Consider the following 10,415-nt stretch of genomic DNA (forward strand, 5'->3'; position numbering starts at 1 on the left):
AAAAAATATATATTATTCATATACCAAACACTCTTGACATCCATATAAATATATGATTGTTATTAATCAATCATTTTAATAAATTATTTTTTAATTAACAAAAAAAATGTGTATTAACAATGTTTATTATAAAAATTGTACATGTAACTGAGATTGCTTGTTTTTTTTATTAAAATAATAGTTTATTTCTATTTTTTCTTTTTGGTTTTTTTTTTCTAGTTCTTAAGAATCTTAACTGTAGATATTCATTAATGTCATATTTGTAAATTCTTTCAATTATTAAAATCTAAATCATTTTTGGTATTGTAATTAATCAATCAACTATTATATGTCAAGAGTGATGGTATTGTTGCTGTTACATATGGACCTGTGTTAAGGTATTTCTTTTTCCTTTTCGTCTATATTTTTATTTTCTTTCATTTTTTGTGCACCAAAGAAATCTATTAGGATTACTTTAAATAAAACGTAGAGAATTATTATTTGATCAAAAGACAATTAAATTAAATTTTGATCATATTTAATGTAATTATTGGATAAAAAAAAGACTACCTTGCAATAAATATTTAATCCAAATCTAGCAACTATACAATGTGATAAATGTTATAATAGCACATATTGATACTCTCAAAATTATAAATAATTAAATATGAATACTAAAAAATGCTAAAATAGATGATTCTGTGATACTACTTTATGACAAATTGATGGATTTTTTATATAAATAAATAAATAATAAAAATACATTATTTACCAAAATACGCACGGTCAGAAATTGTTTTAGAAATACGTAGCCTCAACTTACGTATGGCGACTACGAAGTGGAGATCCAATCTAACCTGTGTCCGGCGGCCACGAAATGGGCCTCCTACCTGCAGAATGTGTGCAGGTCTCCCATTTTGCTCCTGGCATGCACGAAATGGGCAATTCAGCCTTGGCGCCCACGAGTTGGGTAACATCAGAGGCAGCACCATCGAGTTGGCTCCATAATGCTGGCAGCGGCCACAAATTGGTGTTTTTGTGTGTGGCCCACACGAATTGGGGGGTAAAAGCTGCTGGATTTTAGCAAGCACTAGTACTCGTACCTCACATGCATTGGTTGTGTTGGTTGGCAATGACACTTGGAAAAGGAGATAGGATGAATATAAAAGGAGGTTGGGAGGGGACCTCATGCACGATTGAAAGTGAGGGTAGGTCACAAAAATAAAAAGTGTTGGTGGCAAAGGAAATTTGTGTAAGTTGAAGTGTGGTGTTCTGTTTCAGGGAAAAACAAAACTAACATGAGTGGGGTGGGGCTAACGTGGAAGAGAACCTCAATCGGTTGGACGAATTTCACATTGTGTCAGGCCCATTTCGTGGCCGCCAGACTCGGGTTGGAGTGGATCTCCACTTTGCAGCCGCCATTTGCGAGTTGGGGCTGCGTATTTCTAGAACAACTTCTGGTCGTGCGTATTTTGGTAAATAATATATTTTTATTATTTATTTATATAAAAAAGCCCAAATTGATTTTAAGAATACATTCCACATTTTCCATTTTTGCCGCAGTGTAGTGGTGGTTTTGTTGGAAACTTCGTTTGCGGTGGCCTTTGCTTAGTGTTCATTGTCGCTTTCTGCATTCATCTATAGCTACTACTCAAGTAACTCAACACGGTTTCACGGTCATGAAGAATGAGAAGAACGTGTATGCTAGTTTGATCTTCCATTGGTCGTTGGCAGCAAGGTCATCAAGAAAGACTTTGCAGGGGGACTCGATCTTGTTGATCGAGGTGTCTAACATCTAAAATCCAATCCCAAAAATAGCTATAGCGTGTGGCCGGGTTTTTTCATAGAGGTTGTCTTCAAAGGCGTAGCCGATGTCTGCGGTGAAGCCATTTGTCAAAAGAGTTATGGTGAGAGCAACGGTACCAACAAGCATGAAAGGACGGAGGCGCCCAAGTTTATAGGTACATCGGTTACTGTAGTAATTGAGGATGAGATGGAGAACATAGCTTGAAACGGGGATACTATAGTGTGAATACTAGTGAGTGACCCGTGTTATACATCGGGATGGCACGAAAAATGCTCATACAAAAATTTACAAAATACATTATATATAAATAACATAATTCCATAATCGAATTAAATTATATTTTAAATACTATAATAAGTGACTTAAGAATGAATTTAAAAAAAAATTTGGAATGACTAAATTAGCTAACAACTAGGGCATACTACGGGGTAGGTAGTTTATTTGGGGTGGATGCCTCTTAAAGAGTAACCGAGGTGTGTGAATGTAGGCTCAAGCTACACCACGCTACAAACGAGTGCTTACTTATTGAAAGTAAAACCAATCTTATTGAGAAGCAAAGGTGCATAGAGAAGAAGATAAGAGGGGAAAAACTTGAGGAGTGTGCAGAAAAGGTGTTATTATGTGGAAGGTAAAGGTTTAATCTTTAGAGAGAAAATGGAGGAAGATAAGATATCAGAATACAAAAGAAGAATTGGGGTTTGGGGTGGAAGAAAGAGAGAGAAAGTGGTAACTGGTAGCAGAGGTTATTGCAAAACGTCTGGAAATAAGAAAGAAAAATAATGAAAGTCAATACTGGGTTGAGAGAGAGAGCTTTTGAAATTTCGAGGGATGGAGGATGGGAAACAAAAAAGAAAAATAATGAAAGACAACACAAGGTTGGGAGAGAGAGCTTTCGAACTTTCGAGGGATGGAGGATGGAAATTACTTTGTAGTTTCGGAGACTTCGTTTCCCCCCTACTCCGAGAATTTCACAATTCCTTAGAAGGAAGCAAAGGTCATAAAGTAGCTTTCCTGTTACAATCACCTTCAAAACCTAAAATGAAAAGGAAGTGGCTTTCTTCTTTCAAACTTAGAGTTAGGCTAACGAGTAATCAATAAAACTCCTCTCTCAGTGGATTGCGCGTTCCTCCCCCATGTGCAGAACCGGTCACATGCTTTTGTCACCATGAATGGGAACATATCCTCGAATCTTCTAAGGAACACGGCGAAGTAACCCAGCATGCTTCCCACCGCCATGAAGAATGAGAAGAACGTGTATGCCAGTCTGATCTTTCGTTGGTCGCTGGTGGCAAGGTCACAAGGAAGACTTTGCAGGGTGCCTCGATCATGTTGATCCACATGTCCAGCATCCAGAATCCGAACCGAAAAATGGCTATGGCGCGTGGTCAAGTTTTCTTAGAGTGGTTGTGTCCAAAGCTGTAGCCGAAGTCTACAGTAAAACCAATCGTCAATAGAGCTATGGTGACGACAACAGCACCGGCAAGGATGAAAGGACAGTGGCGCCCAAGTTTATAGGTGCATCGGTTGCTGTAGTAACTGAGGATGGGATGGAGAACAGAGCTAGAAACGGGGATATTATAGTGTGAATACTAGTGAGTCACCCGTGCGATGCATGGGAATTGCACTAGGATCGCACGAAGAATGCTCATACAAAAATTTACAGAATACATTATACATAAATAACATAATTCCATAACCGAATTAAATTATATTTTAAATACTTTAATAAGTGATTTAAGAAACATCTTTAAAAAGTTTTTATTTGGAATAACTGAATTAGCTAACAATCGGGGGACACTACGGGGTAGGTAGTTTATTTGGGGAGATGCCTCCTAAAGAGTAACGGAGGTGTGTGAAGGTAGGCTCAAGCTACACCACACTACAACCGGACGCTTACTTGTTGAAAGTGAAATCACTCTTATTGAGAAGCAAATGTGCTTAGAAAAGAAGATAACAGGTGTAAATTTGAGGAGTGAGCAGGAAAGAGGTTGTTGTGTAGAAGGTAAAGGTTCAATCTTTAGAGAAAAAATGGAGGAAGAGAAGGTAACAGAATACAAAAGAAGAAGAATTTGGGTTAGGGGTGGTGGAAAGAGAGAGAAAGTGGTGACTGTTAACAAAGATTATTGCAAAATACTTGGAAATAAGAAAGAAAAATAATGAAAGTCAACACAGTGTTGAGAGAGAGAGAGCTTTCAAAGTTTCGAGGGATGGAGGATGGAAATTATTTTGTAGTTTCGGAGACTTCATCCCCCCCCCATCCCCGAGCATTCACAATTCCTTAGAAGGAAGTGTAGGTCTTAAAGCAGCTTTCCAATTACAATCACTTTCATAACCTAAAATGAAAAAAAGTGGCTTTCTTCTTTCAAATTTAGAGTTAAGCTAACGAGCAATCAATAACACTCCCTTTCCAGGGGGTTGCGCGTTCCTCCCCCGCGTGCAGAGCTAATCGCATGCTTTTGTCACCGTGAATGGAAACATATCCTCGAATCCTCTAAGGAATGTGGCAAAGTAACCCAGTACGCTTTCCACGGCCATGAAGAATGAGAAGAATGTGTATGCTAGTTTGATCTTCCATTGGTCACTGACGGCAAGGTAATTAAGAAGGCTTTTGATGAGCGGATAATTTATACGCTTTTTGACATTGTTTTTACATAGTTTTTAGTATGATTTAGCTAGTTTTTAGTATATTTTTATTAGTTTTTAAATAAAATTCACATTTCTAGACTTTACTATGAGTTTGTATGTTTTTCTGTGATTTCAGGTAATTTCTGGCTGAAATTGAAGGACTTGAGCAAAAATCAGATTCAGAGGTTGAAGAAGGACTGCAGATGCTGTTGGATTCTGACCTCTCTGCACTCAAAGTGGAATTTTTGGAGCTACAGAACTTCAAATGGCGCGCTCTCAATTGCGTTGGAAAGTAGACATCCAGGGCTTTCCAGCAATATATAATAGTCCATACTTTTTTCCGAGTTTAGATGATGCAAACTGGTGTTCAATGCCAGTTCCATGCTGCATTCTGGAGTTAAACGCCAGAAATAGGTTGCAAAGTGGAGTTAAACGCTAGAAACAGGTTACAAACTGGCGTTCAACTCCAAAAGAAGCCTCTACACGTGTAAAACTCAATGCTCAGCCCATACACACACCAAGTGGGCCCCTGAAGTGGATTTCTGCATCAATTACTTATTTCTGTAAACCCTAGTAACTAGTTTAGTATAAGTAGGACTTTTTACTATTGTATTTACATCTTTGGATTATCTTTCGATCCTTTGATCATGTTTAGGGGGCTGGCCTATCGGCCATGCCTGGACCTTGTTCTTATGTATTTTCAACGGTAGAGTTTCTACACACCATAGATTAAGGTGTGGAGCTCTGCTGTCCCTCATGAATTAATGCAAAGTACTATTGTTTTTCTATTCAATTCAAGCTTATTCCTATTCTAAGATATTCATTCGCACCCAAGAACATGATGAATGTGATGATTATGTGACGCTCATCACCATTCTCACCTATGAACCCATGCCTGACAACCACTTTCGTTCTACATGAAGATGAGATAGAATGAATATCTCTTAGATATCTAATACAGGGGACCGAGTCCGAGATATTAGAATCTTCGTGGTATAAGTTTGAACCCATGGACGGCCATTCCCAAGATCCGAAAAGTCTAAACCTTGTCTGTGGTATTCCGAGTAGGATCTGGGAAGGGATGGCTGTGACGAGCTTCAAACTCGTGAGTGCTGGGCGTAGTGACAAACGCAAAAGGATAGTAAATCCTATTCCAGTATGATCGAGAACCGACAGATGATTAGCCATGCAGTGACAGCGCATTGGACCATTTTCACAGAGAGGATGGGATGTAGCCATTGACAACGGTGATGCCCAACATAAAGCTTGCCATGGAAAGGAGTATGAAGGATTGGATGAAGACAGCAGGAAAGCAGAGGTTCAGGAGGAACAAAAGCATCTCTATACGCTTATCTGAAATTCTCACCAATGAGTTACATAAGATTTACAAGGTGACCATAGCTTGCTTCAAGCCGACAATCTCCGTGGGATCGACCTTTACTCACGTAAGGTTTATTAGTTGGACGACCCAGTGCACTTGCTGGTTAGTTGTACAGAATTGTGACAAAGTGTGATTCACGTTTGAGAGCTCCAAGTTGTTGGCGCCATTGTTGATGATCACAATTTCGTGCACCAAGTTTTTGGTGCCGTTGTCGGGGACTGTTCGAGTTTGGACAACTGACGGTTCATCTTGTTGCTCAGATTAGGTAATTTTATTTTATTTTTAAGCTCTTTTATTTCTTATTTTCGAAAAAAAAAATATTTTTTCTTTTTCATTTTTTCCAAAATAATTTTCGAAAAAATAAAAAAAATTAACAAAATCATAAAACCAAAAATAATTTTGTGTTTCTTGTTTGAATCTTGTGTCACATTATAAGTTTGGTGTCAATTGCATCTTTTTAATTTCATTAAAATCTTCGAAAATCCATGCATTGCATTCTTCATGATCTTCAAGTTGTTCTTGGTAAGTCTTCTTGTTTGATCTTTAAAATTTCTTGTTTTGTGTTTTTTCTTGTTTTTCATATGCATTTTCAATTTGTTAGTGTCGTTACATTAAAAATTTCTAAGTTTGGTGTCTTGCATGTTTTTCTTTTCTTAAAAATTTTCAAAAATAAGTCTTGATGATTTATCTTGATCTTCAAAGTGTTCTTGGTGTTCATCTTGACATTCATAGTGCTCTTGCATGCATCATTTGTTTTGATCCAAAATTTTCATGCATTGAGTCTTTTTTATGTTTTTCTCTTTCTTCATTAAAAATTCAAAAAATAAAAAAAATATCTTTCCCTTTTTCACTCATAAAATTCAAAGATTTGAGTTGACTTTTTCAAAAAATTTTAAAATCTATTTGTTTCTTATGAGTCAAATTAAATTTTCAATTTAAAAATTCTATATTTTTCAAATCTTTTTCAAAAATCAAATCTTTTTCATTTTTCTTTCATAATTTTTGAAAAATTCAAATTGATTTTCAAAAATCCTTTTTCTTATTTTGTTTCATAATTTCAAAATCTTTACTAACAATTAATGTGATTGATTCAATAATTTTAAGTTTATTACTTGCCTATTAAGAAAGGTTCAATCTTTAAATTTTAAACCATATCTTTTTAGTTTCTTGTTAGTCAAGTAATCAACTTTAATTTCCAAAATCAAATCTTTTTAAATTTCTTTTTTTCAAATCTTTTTAGAAATAAGTTTCAATCACATCTTTTTCAAAATCAATTTCAAAATCTTTTCTAACTTCTTTTCTAACTCCTTATCTTTTCAAAAATTGATTTTCAAATCTTTTTCAATTAACTACTTGACTTTTTGTTTGATTTTAAAAGTTTACTATTTTAATCATATCCTTTTCAAAACTACCTAACTAATTCTCTCTCTAATTTTCGAAAATCACCCTCCTCTTTTTCAAAATTTCTTTTCAATTAACTATTCGTTTTAAATTTTAGTTTGATTTAATTTTTCTTTTTAAGTTTTCGAATTCTAACTTTGATTTTAAATTAAAAACAAAAATATTTTATTTTATTTTATTTAATTTTCGAATTATTCTCTCATCTCCCCTGTGCTTGGATTCTTAACTTTTTCTATTCTTATCTTCTTCTACTCACATAAAGGAATCTATATACTGTGACATAGAGGATTCCATATTTTCTTTTCTGTTTTCTTCTTTTTCATATGAGCAGGAACAAGGATAAGAACATTCTTGTTGAGGCTGATCCTGAACCTGAAAGGACTCTGAAGAGGAAGCTAAGGGAAGCCAAAGCACAACTCTATGGAGAAAATCTGACAGAAATTTTCGAAAAAGAAGGAGACATGGCCGAAAATAATAACAATGCAAGGAAGATGCTTGGTGACTTTACTGCACCAAATTCCAACTTACATGGAAGAAGCATCTCAATCCCTGCCATTGGAGTAAACAATTTTGAGCTAAAGCCTCAATTAGTTTCTCTGATGCAATAGAACTGCAAGTTTCATGGACTTCCATCAGAAGATCCTTTTCAGTTCTTAATTGAATTCTTGCATATCTATGATACTGTTAAGACCAATGGGGTTGCTCCTGAGGTCTACAGGCTTATGCTTTTCCCATTTGCTGTAAGAGACAGAGCTAGAATATGGTTGGACTCTCAACCTAAGGATAGCCTGAACTCTTGGGATAAGCTGGTCATGGATTTCTTAGCCAAGTTCTTTCCTCCTCAAAAGCTTAGCAAGCTTAGAGTGGATGTTCAAACCTTCAAACAGAAAGAAGGTGAATCCCTCTATGAAGCTTGGGAGAGATACAAGGAACTGACCAAAAAGTGTTCTTCTGACATGCTTTCAGAATGGACCATCCTGGATATATTCTATGATGGTCTATCTGAATTATCAAAGATGTCATTGGACCATTCTGCAGGTGGATCCGTTCACCTAAAAAAATGCCTGCAGAAGCTCAGGAACTCATTGACATGGCTGCAAATAACCAGTTCATGTACACTTCTGAAAGGAATCCTGTGAATAATGGGACGCCTCAAAGGAAGGGAGTTCTTGAAATTGATACTCTGAATGCCATATTTCAGAACAAAATATTGACTCAGCAAGTCAATATGATTTCTCAGAGTCTGAATGGAATGCAAGCTGCATCCAACAGTACTATAGAGGCATCTTCTGAAGAAGAAGCTTATGATCCTGAGAACCCTGCAATAGCAGAGGTGAATTACATGGGTGAACCCTATGGAAACACCTATAATCCCTCATGGGGAAATCATCCAAATTTCTCATAGAAGGATCAACAAAAGCCTCAACAATGCTTTAATAATGGTGGAAGAAACAGGTTTAGCAATAGCAAGCCTTTTCCATCATCTACTCAGCAACAGACAGAGAATTTTGAGCAGAGTCCATCTAGCTTAGCAAATATAGTCTCTGATCTATCTAAGGCCACTGTGAGTTTCATGAATGAAACAAGGTCTTCCATTAGAAATTTGGAGGCACAAGTGGGCCAGCTGAGCCAAAAACTTGATGTGCGGAAAACGATCCGACACAAAACTCACCAGCAAGTGCACCGGGTCGCATCAAGTAATAATACTTCACGGGAGTGAGGTCGATCCCACAGGGATTGAAGGATTGAGCAATTTTAGTTTAGTGGTTGATTTAGTCAAGCGAATCAAGATTTGGTTGAGTGAATTGTGATTTGCATAAATTGCATGAGAAGTAAAGGGAATGGGTAAATTGCATGAAATTAAAGAGAACTGAAATTTAAAGTGCTGAATCTTAAAGAACAAGAAATTAAATGGCAGAAACTTAGAATTCAAGAAATGTAAATTGCAGAATCTTAAAGTGCAAGAAATGTAAATGGCTTGGATTGTAAAGGGAATTGGGAATTGGATTTGCAGAAATTAAACAAGGAAAAGTAAAATTCAACAAGCAGAGGAGTAGAAGATAACTTGGATTGAACCGGATCTAAAAAACAGAATTGTAAATGAGCATGAAAAGCATTAAACAGAGGATGTAAAATTGGAATTTAGATCTCAGGACCCAAGAGACTAGATAACCAAGTCTAGATCTCAATGCCTTCCTAGATCCAACAAGAACAATTACAAAGGAAATGTAAATTGCAAAGAAAGTAGATGAAGAAGCAACTAACCGAAGCTGAAATTCAATTAAGCAGAGAATTAAACAAGATCCCAAGGTGAGATTGAAACAGATTTCCTTCAATTCTCCAACCCAAGATCCAAGACAATTGTAATTGAAATTGAAAGCAAGAAAACTAAGAGGAAGGAAATTCAATTCTCCTTCCCCGAGACTTAGAAATTAAAATTCACTCAATACCAAAAGCTCTCTGATTGTGGCTTGTGGATTCAAATTGGTGTGGAAACACCAAACTTAATTTCTTGCCACTTTTCTGGATACAGCAGGTTAACTCTAGGCAAAATTTTGTGTCCTTGCTAAAGGTTATGAAGTTTTAAGACTAAAAAAAAGCAGTTAACTGGTTGAATAATCTGTTTGATTGCTTGGAACTAGCAATGTGCAGGAAGTTAAAATGTGCTTTTGAATGAGGTTTTGGTGGAACACCAAACTTGGAATCCTCCATTCTCCCTTGAGTTGTTTTTGGTGTGCAACACCAAACTTAGCTCCTTGCAATACATATTAATTATTCAACATTTTTATTGAAAAAGCTATGAAAAGAAAACTACCTCAGGTTGGGTTGCCTCCCAACAAGCGCTCTTTTATTGTCACTAGCTTGACATCTTTCAATTCCTTTCAAGAGGGCTATAGGTTCTGGACCTCTTTTTCCTTATCCCATTGTCCTCCCAAATACAGCTTTGCTCTATGACCATTTGCTGTGAATTGATTCTTTGTTGCTTCATCTAGCAGTTCAATACTCCCATAAGGAAAAACCTTTGTTACCTTTGGAAAGCCCCTCTGTTGGAATCTTCCTGTTCTTCCAACCCCTTTTTGTTTTGTTTCTGCGTTTCATCCCTTTTTTTGTTGATCTTTCTTTTATGGCTGTAGACTTACCTTGGGGATTTCTCTCTTCAGTGGCTAATACTCCAATATCCTCTTGGACTTTTTCATCCTTCTGCATAATCTTCTGCCTTGG

The sequence above is a fragment of the Arachis ipaensis genome, chromosome B04, assembly GCF_000816755.2.
Source record: "Arachis ipaensis cultivar K30076 chromosome B04, Araip1.1, whole genome shotgun sequence".
Classification (NCBI taxonomy): domain Eukaryota; kingdom Viridiplantae; phylum Streptophyta; class Magnoliopsida; order Fabales; family Fabaceae; genus Arachis; species Arachis ipaensis.